Consider the following 16302-nt stretch of genomic DNA (forward strand, 5'->3'; position numbering starts at 1 on the left):
CCTTATTTATAATCCCTTTCCCCCCCGGAATGCTCATAACAGCCCGACATTACCTTGTTTGTTTGTTTACATGTATGTAACTTGCCCCCACCCCGACCCCACGCAAACTCCACGAGGGCGACAGACTGGCTCGGCCCCGCTGCACCCTGGCGCTCGGTGCCCAGCACCTCGCCTGAGACATTTGCTGCCTGGTTTGTCTGAGGTGCCTCCTGAGGTCCTGGAAGGTCAGGTGACTTTCTCAAAGCTTGCTTGCGAGGACGCTGCACTCTTTGTACTCCCCAAGGGCCGTCTAGGCGCTCTTGGGATCGAGAATTATCACCTGGGTTTGGTGAGGGCTGAGCCTAGAAGCAACTTTCCCTGCGCGGAGAGAGGAGGCGCGGGTGGGGGAGACGCAGGACGGGCAACAGGGGCGGGGCCCCAGGGGGCGGGGCCTACCTGCCAAGCCAATGGGGCGGCGCGGCGCGGGGCGGCCGGGCCGCCTGGGGGAGTCGCTCTGGAGCCGTCGGGTGCGTAGGCTGCGCTCGGGAACGCGGCGGAACCGCAGGCAGGTGCGGCGGCGGAGGCTCCCAGGGACTCCGGGCTCCTGGCGGCTCGCACGGTAAGCAGGCGCCGCAGCGAAGTAGACTTTTAGGGCTTTCTGGCACCGGGGAGCCCCTCCACGCCGCAGCGGTGGCTGCTGGCTGCGCCCTCGCGCCTGGCGGCGGACCCTGGCGCTCTGGCTCCGTGCCCGCGGATTCGGGCCGGCGGGAGGGCCCCGGCGGGGGGCGAGGAGCCGCCGAACCACGCTCGCTGCTCAGGCTGCTGCTGCCCGGTCCGGGGCCAGACCCGACGGGCAGGTCGGCGTGCGAGGGCTGTCTGCGGAGCCCAGGAGCCTGAGTGGACCGGGATAGTGGCTGCTAAGATGATCACCCTGCGCCGGGGCCCGGGAAGAGCCTGCGGGGAGCCGGAGACCGCAGGGGCCGGACTTCTGCTCTGCCGCGGTCTTCCGCCCCTTCGTGACTTGTTGCCCCGGGGCTGAAGGTCGGGTTTGTCTGGCCGTTCTCTCTTCCCAGGCATCCTGAGGCTCAGGAAGAAATCTGAGAGCGGTTCCCTGACCAAGCTAGCAGCGGAGACCAGCACTTGATAGAGCACCTTGTGTTTCTGTTCAGCATTTAGTGGGATCGTTTAGCCAGGCGCTGTGCTAAGCCTTAGCGGCACGAAGGGCCTTGGAGGAGCTCCTCGGGCTAAGGATAGTGGGAACGATTACAGAGCACTGCAGTACCAGGGACAAGAGGTGGGAAGGAAGAGCGTGAGCCAGCCAGGAGGCTGTGAAGAGGAGGTGACGATTGAGTGGGGACTAGCAGAGTGGAAGGGTTTGCCAAGCTGAACGGTGTATGTTGTGTGTTTACGTGTGTGTTGTGTGTGTTTGGTGGGGGAGGGGGGCAGACTGATGGGAGAGCTGGAATTCCAGATGAACTTTCTTGTGTCAAAGTAAAAAATTGAAAAAGTACAGTATCCCATCAGATAATTGTACATCAGATAATCAGGTAGGACCAGGGCTTACTGTAGGTAGGAAATGAGCTGTCAGGATGGATGGAGGCTAAAACATTCACAGACCTTAAAATGCAGCCTTTGAATATTTAGAATTCTGTCCTCGGATGATGAGGGCAGCGGAAGAATTCTAATCGGTGACCAAGTCACTCTGGCAGCTCTGGAAAACGGATGGAGGTGGAGCAGTAGAAAGCTCTTTAAGTTGTAGTTATTATTTGGGACTTGGTCCCAAATACTCAGGCCCCTTAAAGCAGCCCCGTCTGCCCAGAGGCTCTGCTCCCTGGCCTCTGGGCATGGATTTAGGTGGGGAGATGGCACCTTTGGGATGCTTGCTTTTGCGACCTACAGGTCACCTTTATATTATTTCTGGAGGCTTTGAACTCAATCTGGTCATCAGAGATGGCTCCTGGAGGATTGTGAAAGTACCTCTGCCCCACTTTTCTGATCTTCTGGCCTTCACCTCTACCTGCGCTCTCCTTTGTATCTCAGAGAGGCATGATCTCAGCTGTTACAGGCTCTAGTAGATAGAGCAAGGTCTTGATGGGGAGTCAGACCAGAAAGTCACTTTAGCTATGTGGTAGGGGGACATTATCAACCCTTCTGAACCTCAGTTTTTTCACTTAAAACATCACACCCACCTGTCATAGGTCAAATTCCCTGGAGAAGTCTCAGAGACTCTGAGATTGTGTGTAGGGAGGTTCCGGGGAGTGGTGTCACTCTCCAAGGGGCTGAGGGGAGAGGAGCAGGACTGGGCAGAGGGAGAAGTTGGTCTGTGATTCAGTGCAACAGAGGCCTCCAATGATCTTCCTGGGCATGGGGTCCAGGACTTTGAAGCCCTGTGTTGACTGGCCAGTGGGTACAGGCTGCCCCCAGGGTGGGGTGCACAACTTTGGGTGTCCCTTCATCAAGATAGTTCCTGAAGAGAGACTTGGCTGTGAGCTGTGGGCAGCCAACACTCCTGCCAGCTGGGCATGGGGGAGTACAGAGTGCCTTGGTTTTACAGGAAGATTGAGAGCTGTGCCACAGCAGCGACCTCACAGGATGGGCTTGGGAAGTCTATGGGAAACTTACAGGAAGAGTTTGCACTGTCCCCGCTCTAGAGCAAGCACTTAAAAAGTGTTCATCTCTGCCTTTGATTTTTTTGATTGCAACTGAAAATGGATTTGGGAGTTTGAGTTGAATGAATCATCTTTTGCAAGGAAAGAACCTGTAATAATAATGACCACAGTGAGTGCCTATTGTGTGTATGCATTCTCTCCTTGCTGTCCAGGTAATACTCAGAGTGAGGTGCTTTTATTTTCATTGTACACTCAACCTGGTCTTTTCCAAACCCTAACAGAATAGGTGTCTTTTGCCATAAAGTAATAACAGCAGCAGCCAAAACTATATGACTTGTTATGCTCCATGAAGTGATTTCATTGGTGGATTGATTAAGTAATCTATTTTTAATGCAGTTACTAATTCAATCAATGTGAATTGAGTACCTTCTAAATGGTGGGTGCTGTCCCAGGTGCTGAGAATACAGTGTGGTGTGCTAGGGGAGACAGAGACCGGTGTTAAAGGCTTTGATTCTTCAAAAGCACACGTTGAAGGATAGAACATCACCTGGCCTAGCCAGGATATGATAGAGAGTAACAGGCCCTCTTCCCAACTGACTCCTTCTCATCCTTCTATTTCAATATAACGTCCTCAAAAAGGCCATTCAGACCACCCTCTGTAAAGCAGGCCCCCTCTCTTTTACTGTGCCTTCATGACACTTGTTTATCTGGTTTTTTACTTCCTCTTGTTGGCCACCCCACTGGACTGAAGCCTCCAGGAAATCATTCATTGCTTTATCCCAAGAGCCCAGCATGGTACTCAGCACACATTTCTTGGATGAATGAAATGGGTGAAATGTGGGTCCACTTAACTGAGTGGTCAGGGAATGGCATGCTGAGAAGTGATATTTACACTGTGATCTGAGGAATAAGAAAGACACAGCAATGCCAAGATCAAAAGGCTTAGAGAACAGCTTGTTCAAGGACCGTGAGGTGGAGGAATGGGCCCCAGTGTGATTGGGGAGCAGCCTGAGATGAGTTTGGAGAAGTAGATGGGGGCTTGGAAGGCCATGCTGAGCTGGGATTTTGTTCAAAGTGCAATGAAAAGTCATTGCGGTATTTTAATGACCTATTGTTATAGTATATATTGGTTTGTTTTTGTCAAGCTTCATGAAGAAAAGTGCCTAGTAAATACTGCCAAAGTGAATGAGTCATCGGTTTATGCAGCTAGAAGTGGTATAGAGAGAAGAAAATGGGGTCCTGTCATAAATTAGGAATTAGGTGAGAGAGATGGTGTTGTCTTGGCTACAGGTTAGCATTGGTGTAGGAGAGAAGTAGGGTTAGAATTACATTTTGGATGTAATTTTGCTGATACATTAGCTGTCAGAATATGGGAAAGGAAAGAAGCAAGGATGACCCCTCGGCTTATGGTTTGAGATTGGGTGGATGCCAGATGTCCATCAGCAGTTGAATGGATAAACAAAAGGTGGTACATGCTTACAGTGGAATATTATTCAGCCATAAAAGGAGGGAAATAATGATACACACTACAGGTGAGCACAAAACATGCTAAGGGAAGAAGCCTGACACAAGGTCATATACTGTGTGATTCTGAAATATCCAGAAAAGGTAAATCCATAGTGACAGAAAGCAGATTGGTGTTTTGGCAGGGCCTGGGGGAAGAAGGGTCAATTGGTGTGACCATTAAGGGGTAAGTAGTTTCCTTTTAGGGTGACGAAAATGTTATGGAACAAGATAGGGGTGGTGGTTGCAGAACATTATCAGTGTACTAGTGCCACTGAATTGTATACTTTAAAATAGTTAATTTTATGGCTTATCAAGTTAACCTCAGTTACACAGGGAGGATTTGGTGGATGGGAGCACCAGTCCCAGAGTAGAGGAGATGGGGTGAGGAGCATGGTGGCTATGGGTGGAAATTCACATGCTCTTCTGGGGACTAATTCTGGGCTGGAGATGTCAATATGGGAGCTGTCAGCATTTAGATGTCAGCCAACAGAATGGATGGAATCTAGGGAGAGACAGTGTAGAGGAGCACAGCACAGCCTGAATCATTTTTTAATTTGATCCTCAGACCTTTCTACAAAGAAGGCACTGTTGTCTTCATTTTCAGATGAGGACACTAGGGTCCCCCAAAGTGAACTTGTCCAAGGTGAGACAATTTGTTCATGTGGATCTCCTGGCTTCCAGTCCTTTGCCCTTCCCATCTCGGTGTGATGCCATTGAGGACTTCAGCAAAGGCTTTCCTTCCCTCCCTCCTGTGCTCTCTGAATCCCGATTGAACACTCACACGTGGCAGGCACTGTGCTGGGTGTATGTTGATGGAGAATGCAGAGATGGCAGTAGTCTTGTGGCATTTACCCAGTTAACAAGCAGCTGCAGCCCACTGATACAGGGGACCCTAGGAGCCTGAAGCTCCTACCCCAAGTTTGGGGGTGGAAGGTGGCTTCCTAGAGAAAGTGACAGCTAAGCTGGGGTTTGCAGCAGAGACAGAGGGGAGGAGCCTGAGAAAGAGAATGATTCTCTGGAGGGTTCATGATCCCTGAACACCTGCTGTGGGAATTCACCATTCTCTTCATTCCCCAGTTCTTCTGAAGTTATTGGCATTTTCCAGCTCATCAAGAGGGTCTGTGTTTTCTATGATCCTGGAGGCAATAAGTAGACAAAAGGCTTGGTTTGATTTCAAGTGGGAGCTTCAGAGGGGTACCCAGGTAGGATCCAAACAGCCTGGCTTTCAAAGCCAGGCTCCATCTCTTGAGCAAACAAATTAATCTCTCTAACCCTTACTTTTTATACCTGTAAAATGGAGTCAGTAATGCCCACTGCTTAGTGTAGGAAATAAATGAGATGATGCAGTGAAGGTTTGGGCACATAGTAACTGCTCTGAGAAATATTATCTCGTTCATGTTTTGGAGAGGAAGAGTTTCTCAAGACATCAGTAGTTCCATGCTCCCTCCGAAGGCTCTGATTTAGATGGCTTGGGGTGGAGCACAGCAGTCTGTGTGTTTGAAAGCACCCCAGATGATCGGTCCAGGAACCATCGGCTTAATGGAATACTGAGTCATTGCTGTGATGAACACATAGGGTTAAGCACCTGGAAGCAGAGTGTTGCCTTCTAGGAATTATTAGCCAATGACAGTGCTGACTGATGATGTAATGCCTTTGGCAGGCACTCCATTGGTTAAGTGTATTGTTTCTCTAGCTGCTTCAGCTGTGTGAGGAGCGAAGCTGAAGCCCAAGGGTTAATAATTCTGTGGCAGCAGATACAGCTATTTTTTTCCCATTCCTCTTTGCTAGGTGTGAATGTGTAGCCGGCTCGGCATATTGTTGCCCTTCTCTTTCCAACGAACAGCTGCACTTTCCTCCTTACCTCCTCCCAAGCAGAGCACATGTCTCTGTAGTACTACCGAGGAGGAGAAGGATGTGCAAGGGGAGGAGGGGTATCTTTCAGGAAGGAGAGAGCCCTTTCAAAGTTCCACGCTGCAGTCTGTCCTTGCCACTGGGGTTGGGTACAGCCCCAGCTGCTCTGGCCTGCTGAGGTCCCACTGGAAGAATTGCTAAACTGCCACCTACTTCTGAGCATTGTTCAACCTGGCAGGATCCTCAGAACCAGGAGGTGAGCCCAGGGTTTGGGAAAGAGAGTGGGCCTGGCAGAGGGAATCCTCAGAGCAGGGGGAGGGAGCAGGTCTAGACTAAAGGTCAGGCACAGCCTGCATTGTATGGCTCTGGCATGAGGTGTGAGCTTCTGGCAGGACAATCTCTCTCTCTCTCTCTCTCTCTCTCTCTGACTGTTCGCTCAGGTGTACAGTGTGAGGCTTGGATTAGGGCCTTCTGAGTTCTGGGAGATGCTGGCTGGAAAATGCTGACCCAGAGCTATAAGCAAGCATGCTTTCGGTGTAGTTTTTCTGTCAAACCTTCCCTGAAGATAAATGCTTTGCCCTAGGAATCTTGGGCAGCAGAGGAGCATCAGGTTAGGGCTGTCTGCCTGGGACTGGCTATACCCCTCGCCTGTCTTTACGTTGTCTGGGCTCTCTCTTCAGTGCTTCTGTTCAGCTGAGGTTTCTCCAGAAACACCTGAGTGATCTCAGGGATTTTGCTCCTGTCCACCAGGGGGACCTTTGGGCCCCTGACCCTTGCCTTTTCTGTGTGCCTTAGTGAATTTGACACTATCCTAGTTGTCGCAGGTCCCAGTCTGGAGCCCTTGTGGAAGCTGGGGGGGATTCTTTTTGTGTTTTTGGTTAGCTCAGTTGTCATGGTTTTCTTGTTTGTGTTTAATGGGTAGCCTGAAGCTTCTCACCTTGCCCAAAGAAGGTCCAAATGCAGGCATGTCAGCCTCAGAGTGTAAATCCAAAAAAGTAGAAATGGAGGGGAGAGGGAGCAGAGTAACCAGGAAAGGTGCTGCCAAGAAATGCTGACTTTTATCTCATAGGTAACTTAAAAAGGCCTTGCATTTCAAGCGACGATGTTACTTCTCTCTTGCAGTCCTCCAAAAAATACATGAATAAAAAGTTCTGTTACTTTTCCCTTTTGGTTGTATGTGGGGAGTTCCCAGTTTCGTTAGGGGGCCTGGAGCCTGCAGAGGTTCTCTCTCTGTGTCTTGTGTGACCCGTGGCATCTGCTGCCCTGTGTTCTGGCTCAGACTTTGCCGCTGAAGAGCACATAGGTCCTTGGGCAAGTCCCTGTGCTGCTCTGAGCCTCGGTCCCTCGTTTGTCTGTCACAAAGGGAGGAGGAGTTGGAACGGCTGACTTTTAGAGCTTTTCTAGCTCTGGCTGTCTGTGCTTTGGATTGTGAGAAGCCTTTGGAGTCTGAGGTCGTCTCCTAATTCGGTTGGATGGTAAAAAGTGAATAAAGGGCTGTGCAGCATGTGTCCTCTGGGGGAGGGGACTTTACACACGTTAAACTCATCTCATCGCCCGGTAACCCTGGGGATAGGTGGAATTAACTCCACTCCACAGATGTGGAAATCAAGGCTGAATTCAAGGAGATTCAGTGACTGACCTAAGATCATCACACCGTAAATGGTGAGACAGGTATTTAAACCTGTGCAGGTAGGTGCTTGTCCTGCGGCGGCAGCGCGTGGCGGAACGATGGAGGTGCTGCAACTGGAATCCTTACCTACCTTTGCTTTCTTGCGTGCTCTTCTTTTTGCCAGAAATCAGCCCTGATTTTGAGATTGACTGACCAGTTCAGCTTTATTAACAAGGATTATCCAGTTTAATAAATGGCACAGCAGAAGATTAGGGCATCCTGAGCCTGAAAGGGACCTTAACAATTTTTAGGACCAGGCTCCTCAATTTATAGCTGAGAAAATGGAGGGCCAGAGAAGTTAGGTGACTTGAGCCCTGTCAGTGAGTGGATGGACCGGCAAGGGGTGGAAAGCAACACTCCTTCATTTGTCGTGTGAAATTGTATTATTATTAATGAGATTTTTGTAAAACCTTCATTTGAGAGCTTCGGGATCATTTGGATTTAGTTATTCTCACCTCTACGTGCCTTTCACATGCCAAAGGGTTAGAGTAAGACTCACTGAACACTTTCTCTGTGCCTGGCATTGTGTCCGAGACACAAACGGAGGCTGCTGCGCAAGCCGAGTCTGAGACCTGGTCGGTTTCCTTGAGGAGCTAGGATGCAAGCTGTGCTCCATGAGGATCTGGCTCCCAGGTCCGTGGCCTTTCCCAGGGGATGGCTGCCACCCTGGTCCTTTCTCTCTGTGTCTGGCTGCTGCCTCATTTATACCACTGTGACGACACTTGCCGCACAACACGTGCTCTCTGTTCTTTGTCTTCTCACCCATGCTGCATGTTTCCCAAAATGTAGAGCTTAATTAATTGGTGGAGCTGCCTCTTGGGGAGGTGGGTGTTAAAATCTTGGATGTGCAGAGATGTACACCCAGAAATAAAAACCACCAAGTAATGATTAAAAAGGGCAGTGTGGATTCTCGACTGCTTTCTTGATCACGATAACGTTAAGAAAGTACCATCCTAATACCAGGCTGTAAACATCCTGATGATTGTCACAGAGAGAGGGGTTATAATTATTCTGCAGAGCTTGAGCACAAAGCTAGCAGCAAGGGGTGGAAGTTGGAGGGCAGCAGATAGCGGATAAATAAAGAGTGTACCGACAGTGGGGGCTGTCCAGTGGGTAGTGGGAGCCGTCCAGTGGGTAAAGGCCTGCCTTCCTCACCCCTGTCATCAAGTGGGTGGTAATCCTTAGGGATTGCTGCCCTGTGGAGTAGCACTTGGTAGCCTCTAGCTTCCCTTGTAGGTCTAAGGTTCCTTGATTATGTGTCAAGCAGGAGTAAGTGAGAGGAGGCCTGTCCACAGCAGAGCAGCATCTTACTCATTCATTTAGGGCCAAAGCCATAGTATGGGGTGGAAATCATTCATAGCTAAGAATTACCCTTGAAAATATTTTAATTGCCAAAAAAATTCCATTACACATGGTGTTTGTGTATGCAACCCTCAACAGTAATCCTTCTTCTAACCAATGTGTAAAATACTGACCTGGCCTAAAAGAAGTAGCAAAATAAAGTCTATAAGCAGTTGTCTGGGTCATCTTACTGTTCTGTCTTTAAGTAACTGTAGAATTTTGCTGGCTTGGTGTGGGAGGTAGAGAATTCTCAGGTGTTTGTGCTTGCTTGCAGGGTTTATGCCATTGCGTTTGGATAAACAGCCACTGATATCTTCCTATGTGTTAACAGGTTTTTAAAATGAGATAATATATGTGGAAAGCCTGAGCCCAGGAACTGTTACAGAGTAGATGCTCCGGACATTTTCAGCAGAAGGAAATCAGCATCTTGCTTTAGCAAACTCGTTCATGCTGGTCTTTGAAGAGTTTTAGAGAAGCTGGTCACCTGTGTCCAGGTTGGCATGTCGTGTTTGGCTCCTGTGCTCAGTGCTCACCCTCATGCCCCTGAATATTGCTTCTAAAATCCAAAGTGGAAAAATAACTAGGTTGGAAACTACACAGACCTGAGTTCAAAACACCAACCACTACCTGTCATCCTGTGACACTGCATATGTTAATTAACCTCTCTGATTTTTTTTGCTTAGGAAAGTGGGATCAGTAGACCCTCCTGTGAAGGGTGGATGCAGGATTAAATGAGAACCTTTAGGGAGTGCCTGGAACCTATTCAGAGCAGATGTTCTGCAAGTGCTAATGTATTTGTTCTCCATGGAGCGGTGTCACAGAGGTGGTGTTTTCTGCTGCAGGCTCACCTCAGAATTCTTTGACCCCCACCCCCACTCATAGTAGCATTTCTGATAGTTCCACAGACCCTCAGCAATGCTCCTGCGACGCTTCTCTAAGAATGTATTTTCTTGCAGTCTTACTTTGCCTTCCTGGCTTTTCCTCATGCCAGTTACCCAGCCAGGCGCCAGAAAGCTGCACTCAGAAGGGAGATTTTTGATCCATTTTTCAGGCCCCAGTAGCTGAATTAAATATTCAGGCTGGGGCTGCTTTATTCAGGGGCCCTGTGGGCAGATGATCTGAGGGATGCCACAGAGAAGCCAAAGTGTGGCTCCATGTTCAAAGCCCTGGGAACTTCATCACTGAACATTCGCCTCTTGGGTTTATTCATTCATCCATTTAACACATATTTGTGGAGTTCTTATGCTGTGATAGGTGCTGGGGATTTATCAGTGAACAGGACAGACATGGTCTCTATCATCCTGGATCTTATATTCTGGTGTTTCAGTTGTCATGTGAACATTAGTTTCTACTTCTCTAGGATAAATACCCAGGTGTTAGATTGCTAGGACAGATGGTAAATTTACACTTAACTTTATAAGAAGCTGCCAGACTTTTCCAGGGTGATATAACATTTTGCATTCCCACCAGCAATGTGTGAAAGCTCCTGTTGCTCTGTATTCTTATCAGCACTTGGCGGGTTCAGCATTTTTTAATTTTAGCCATCCTAATAGCATAGCGGTTTCTCACCATGGTTTTAATCTGTTTTTCCCTAATGGCAAACAATATTGAATATCTTTTCACATGTGTATTTTCCATCCTTCTATCCTCTTTGGTGAAGTGTCTGTTCAGGTCTCTTATCACCTACTTCTTTTATTACTTTTGTGTTTCTTACTGTTGAGTTTTGAGTATTCTTTCTATCTTGTGGGTATCAGTGCTTTCTTGAATATGTGATTTATACACATTTAACTTGTTTTAAGAAAGGAATCATTTGACTGCTGTGTGGGAAGGAGGCTGTGGCAGGGAGGGATGGAAGCAGAAGGATCAGTGAGTGGACTGTTGCAGTAGTCCATGGGGAGAAAGGGTGGGAGTTTGGACTAAAGTCACTGGGGTGGAAGAGAGAAGAGGTCATCAAAATCAAAAGAACTTCTGAAAGTAGAGCCATCAACTTGCTGATGGATGGGATGTGGAATATGAGGGAAAAGAGGAGTCAAGGATGACAGCACTGCTGGATGGGCTGCAAATTTTAATGTAATTCAGGCATGGCCTCTGCTCTTAAGTACCTGCCAGTCTATGAGAGAGATTTACTATAAGCAGTTCGACCAGGTGTGCGCTCAGAGGGCATGTGGAAAGGTCTGGGGGAGGACAGGTGATGCAGAAACTAACAAGTGTAAGGTTTGCAAAGCTGGACAGCTGCTCTCAAACTTCAGTGCGTGTAAAAGTCAGGTGGGGAGGTTGGTAGAAAGACAGCTGACTAGGCTCCTGCCCCAGACGTAAGAGGACTGTGGCCAGCAAGCATCACAAGTCATTCCGTGTAGGTGATTGGTTGACCATGTTATGAGAAACCCTTGGAGGAGCTGGGAGAACTTCACAGCAGAGTTGATATTTGAGGTGGGCTTTCAGTGTTTCATAGGAACTTTGATTTGGAGGAAGTTGGGGACAGGTCAGCCAGGCAAAGGGAAAGACAAAGCAAAGGCTTGGAAGTATATGGCAGAGAATGGCTGGAGCTAGGGTAAGCACAGGTCGGGTCATGATGATGATGACCGAGCCACGTGTGTGTGTCTGTTTGATGATACATGGGCATCACGTGACTTCCTGTGCTCAGTGTGTCCAAAGTGATTTCAGCAGCTCAGCAGCTCCCAGGTTCCCAATGAGAGGCCCACCCTGGTGAAATGTACCAGGCAGTCCAAGAGTTGGGTGCAGAGTGGCTTCTGTGCTTAAAGTCTCATGTGATGAAGCAGCTTGGAGGAAAGCTGCTGCTGTGGTGAGCGAGCTGGCTGGGGGTGGTGCGTGCAGAGCTTTGCAGAAGGATGGCCTGTATCTAGTTCCACGTCAGGCCTCCTCGAAGCTCACAGATTCTGCATCTCCTTCACCCACGTCATCCTGCCTACATTTCAAGCGTGCCAGACCCACATCTTCTTGCGGCGTAACTGCTAATTTATTGCACATTCACTGCATGCCAGCATAGTTCAAAGCACTTTGCATGGTTTAACACATTCAATTTTCACAAGCCTACAGATGGGATAGAATTTTTATCCCTGTTTTTTGATGAGCAAACTGAAGCACGGAGAGATGAATGAATGATGAGCCCGAGGTCACAGTGCTAGGAAGGAGAAACCCAGGTGGCTTTGACTTTAGGGCCCATACTTCTAACTATTATGCCATGTAAGCCCTCTGGGGGCATCTTCAGAATGTGGGAAGATGGAGAAGTCCCAGCAGCAGTAATGCACGTGGACCTGTCACTGCTGCATGTCACTCTTAGGGTCCTTCCATGGAGGGACTATTTCAACAATGAAGCTTAGTATTTGTTAGAAAGAAACTTACAATTTTCATTCTTTCTTGTCTAGTTAACAACTATTTAAGGTTTGAAAGAGCAACATAAAGGGGTATAAGATCGTGATCATTGTTGTTTTGTGTGGGACTGTTGGGCTTTAAATGGCCCTAGACTGTTATGTTAATAGAGTTCTTCTAAATCTGACTTTCTACTTAACTTCTCCTGCTTCGACCAGCTAGTGTACCTTCTTGCAGCAAAATTATTTTTGCTTCATCATGTCTATTTGGCTGAAGTCAGGGAAGGCAAATGACCGAATATATGTGCACTGCTTCCCAAGGGAAGTATCAGTAGGGTCTGGTGAGAGGGCTTTTCTGCCTTTTGGGAAGTTCAGAAAGAGGTACTATAGACTGATGGCGTGGAGTCCTTTCCCCCCTTATGTCAAGGAACTCAATTATGTTTGTGTCTCAGAAAGTTCTGGCTGCTGTCACAAATTACCACAGACTGGAAGCTTACATGGCAGACATTTTTTTCTCATGGTTCTGGAGGCTGGCGAGTCCGTGATGCAGGTGCCTGTGTGGTTGGGGTCTGGTGAGGGCCCTCCACCTGGTTTGCAGGCGGCCCCCTTCTCGCTGTGTTCTCCCCTGGTGGGGAGCAGGAAGAGAGAAAGCTCCTTCTGTGTCCAGGAAATGAGAGCAGTATGTACGAAGGTGTAAGACTGCATGGCAGGTAAGCAGATAAGTGTTAGTGAAACTGATGGTGCCGGATGAAGCTGGAGATGACGTTGGCACAGGTCAGAAAGGGTCTCAGTGCCTCATGGAAGAGCTTGGATGTACATTAAGGTGTAACTGCTGTGTGTTAAACAGGGTAGTGATGTGGTCAGATTTTTGTTTTTAAAAAACATCTCTAACAGTCTTTGTATAGAAATGGATTTGAAGGGGACCTAACCTAATCGAATTCAGGGAGGCTGAGAAGGATGGTTTTGCAGTAGTCTATGCAAGAGACAGTGCATGACTGAGTTAGAGGTTGAGAGCCTTACAGAGAGGGTCAGAGCATCCCTTTAGTTTACCCCACACCTGGAATAACCTGCTTTCGCTGTTATGGAGCTATAGGGAGGAGAATTTAATATGATCCCTGTCCTCAAAAAGTGTACAGTGTAGGGGCATCTAAGAAATCATTAGCAAACAAGAAGAGATGGATTCACTCAGTTTCTTTGATTCACAAATATCTTTTGAATGCTTGCTCTGTGCCAGCCCTTTCTGGTTGGTGTTAGAGATAGGACGGAGAAAAAAACGACCATGGGTCCCTGTCCTCGTGGGGTTCACATTTACATCAGAGGGTGCATGGAAAGAATACTCTTCAGAGGAAAGTGTGTAGCATGTCAGATGGTAGTGGGTATGACAGAGAAAAGCAAAGCAGGGAAGAGAGAAGGGGCTGCAGTGGGAGGTGTGCATGTTTTAAAAGGTGACATTTGAATAAGGAGTGAAAGGAGGGGAGGGAGTGTTACCATAAATACACAAATGCGGAAGCCAACACATCTACCTGGAGGCATCCTGGTGCAGCAGCTTTGAGCATGACCTCTGGGGTAAGGCAGACCTAAACTGGAATCCTGGCTCCATGCCATACTGGCTGGGGGACCTTAGACATGTTATCTCAGCTCCTTGAACATGGATTTCTTTATTCATAAAACGGGGTGGGTGACACCCATCTCCCAAGTTTGCCATGAGACTGGAAAGAGACACTGCTTAGCGTTGACCCAGGAGCACCGGAGATCCCACTCTGGTATATATTCATAATGTTGAGGATATCATTTTAGCCTGGCATCACCAAGGCCTACAGCAGGGGGGCCCAGGGCAGTGCACCTGGGGGCTTTGATGCAGGACTTCCTGACCAGGTGTCTCTGCTCTGCTGCTGCATGTTCTGCAGAACACAGGGCAGAGAGCAGAAGTCCTGGAACAGCCCTGGGCTCCCGCCACCAGCTCAGGGGTCCTTGGCTAATCTGGTACAGCCCAGGGTGGGGAGGATGCTCAGCTCTACCCTGATTCCTAGTCAGGCTTCCTGATTTGTCTCTTCTGTACAATGGAAGACTGTCTGCCTGGGGTCAGGTTGCGGAGCTACAGGATCACTCAGTTTCCTCCCTCCACTTCTGCGGCCTCGTCAATAAGGAAGGCTCTGGGGACAGAGAGCCGTGGGGCCCGATGCCACGCCACCTTGAAGTTCCCTTATATCCTGAGACAGACTCTGACCCTAGGCAGGTCCAGACCCTCCGAGAAAGGATGTGAGAAAAGCTTTTTGTGATTTAAAAACGTAAGTGGAGGTGAGAATTGATGGGCATGAACGCAAATCCAGCTCTTTGTCAGCAGTTTGGCCGGTGAGCACAGCAGAAAAGCTGTTTTCCGCAGGGGCAGGAGGAGGCTGGCCTTAGCAGCCGTCCCCATCCTGGCTTTTAAAAAGCCCTTCCTTGCCTGCGAGTGACTGCGGTGACCGTGGAGAGAGCTGCGTGGGGTGGGAGTCAGCAGTGGCTGGCTGAAGCTCTTCTGGTGGAAACCTGATGCCAGGATTGGAAAGTTCTGTTGCCCGTGGGCGCTTCCTTCTGCCTGCCGCTTGTCATTAACTGCTGGGTGTCACAGTGCCTGGCCTAAGGCGGCATGACTGCTGCTTGGCTAAGGCCAGCCTCTCCCCCAGGTGCGTGAGGTGGCTTCTGGGAGGCAGCAAGCCGCTGCCCAGAAGGGGAGCAAGCGAGGACACACTAGTGCTCAGGATTCCTTTAATCTGTTCCTGGTTCCTTTTTCCACTTTCTGGGTCTTCTGTGTCTTGTTTTTTCTTTCCTTTATTCAGTTACATTATTATTTTTTTTCATTCACCCCATTCATTTTCTTCTTTTCTTCTTCCATCTATCACAGCTTTCTTCTTAGATCTTTCATTTTCTGACCCCTTCTTTTCTTCTTTTCATCTACACATTCCTGTATGGATCCCTTGAGCATTTCTCTCAGCTCCCTGCAAACACTGCAGATAGAGATACCACTGTGGGACTGGGAGAGAACCGAACAGGCAAACCTGTGGCGAAGGCCTGGGCTCTGGATCCAGACCAGCGGGGCTAGAGTTCAGTCACTTCCCTGCTGTGTTACCTTGGGCAAGTTCCTGAACCTTTCTGAGCTGGGGATGCTTCAACTCTAACTCAGGATAATCGAACCTTCTTCATAGTATTGCAAAGTGTACAGGAGAGAGTGCCTGGCACATAGCAAGAATTCAGTCTCGTTATTGCTGTAGTCTGACAAGTATTAGAAATCAGGGTAAAGGAAGGCAGAGAGGGAAACCACTCCTCTAGGTGTGGTCTTGCCCCTAAAAGTGAGAATTGAAGATAATGTGTCTGAGTTCTTCAGGGCTGAAGCCCATGGGTGGAGGGGTGGCAGAACGACACAGTGGCGTGTTGATAGTCTGGAGTGAGGAGTTAAACAATCTGGGTCTAATCCTGACCTCACACTGAATTCCTGTGGCAACTGGGCCAGTCACTCTGTTTTTATGGTCCTTGGGTTCCTTTTTATGTAAAGTTGATAAAAACAAAGGATTACTGTTAGGACTAATTTGGTGAATGTATGAACAGGGCTTAAACCAGTACCTAGCACATAGGAAGCGTTATATAAATACTAGGTGCTATGATTGTTGTTACGAGTATTGTCATTATTGCCAGGGTCACACAGCGAGCCAGTGGTGTTAGCAGCCCACCTCCTTTATTGAGAATATGCACGCTAGCCTTGCCGACCCCTGCTCTTTACAGGAGCAGCAAGGCTGCCAGCTCTCCTAGTCTGTAAGAGGGAACTGTGATCACACTGGCCACTGAGCCTGCTCTTCCCAGAACCTTCTGAGCCAGTGCCTGGACTCTGGCTCTCCAAGGTGAAGGGCACTGCAGCCCCCACAGCGCTGCCCAGCAGGCACCAGGTTTATAAGAAGTGCCCCATTGATTTAGCCCAGAGAATTGAGAGGAAGAGGGTGGGCCAGCAAGCTAGGGTCTCACAGTGGTTGAAGGGCTGCATCTG

The 16302-nt window shown here is 48.8% G+C and overlaps 1 protein-coding gene across 3 annotated transcripts in view; it reads left to right on the forward strand.

Moving 5' to 3' along the window:
* The first annotated feature begins 515 nt into the window (after positions 1 to 515).
* SYN3 (synapsin III) overlaps positions 516 to 16302 on the forward strand; it is a 448045-nt gene continuing 432258 nt past the window's right edge. For 2 of the 3 annotated variants that reach the window (XM_036902843.2, XM_057486431.1), the window contains exon 1: positions 5880 to 6201. The gene's annotated coding sequence lies outside the window, so the exon portion shown is untranslated. Of the gene's footprint in view, positions 599 to 5879; positions 6202 to 16302 lie in introns of those variants that run through there. The other variant, XM_036902842.2, reaches the window with a different exon arrangement.

This window comes from Manis pentadactyla, chromosome 10, assembly GCF_030020395.1.
Source record: "Manis pentadactyla isolate mManPen7 chromosome 10, mManPen7.hap1, whole genome shotgun sequence".
Taxonomy (NCBI): Eukaryota; Metazoa; Chordata; class Mammalia; order Pholidota; family Manidae; genus Manis; species Manis pentadactyla.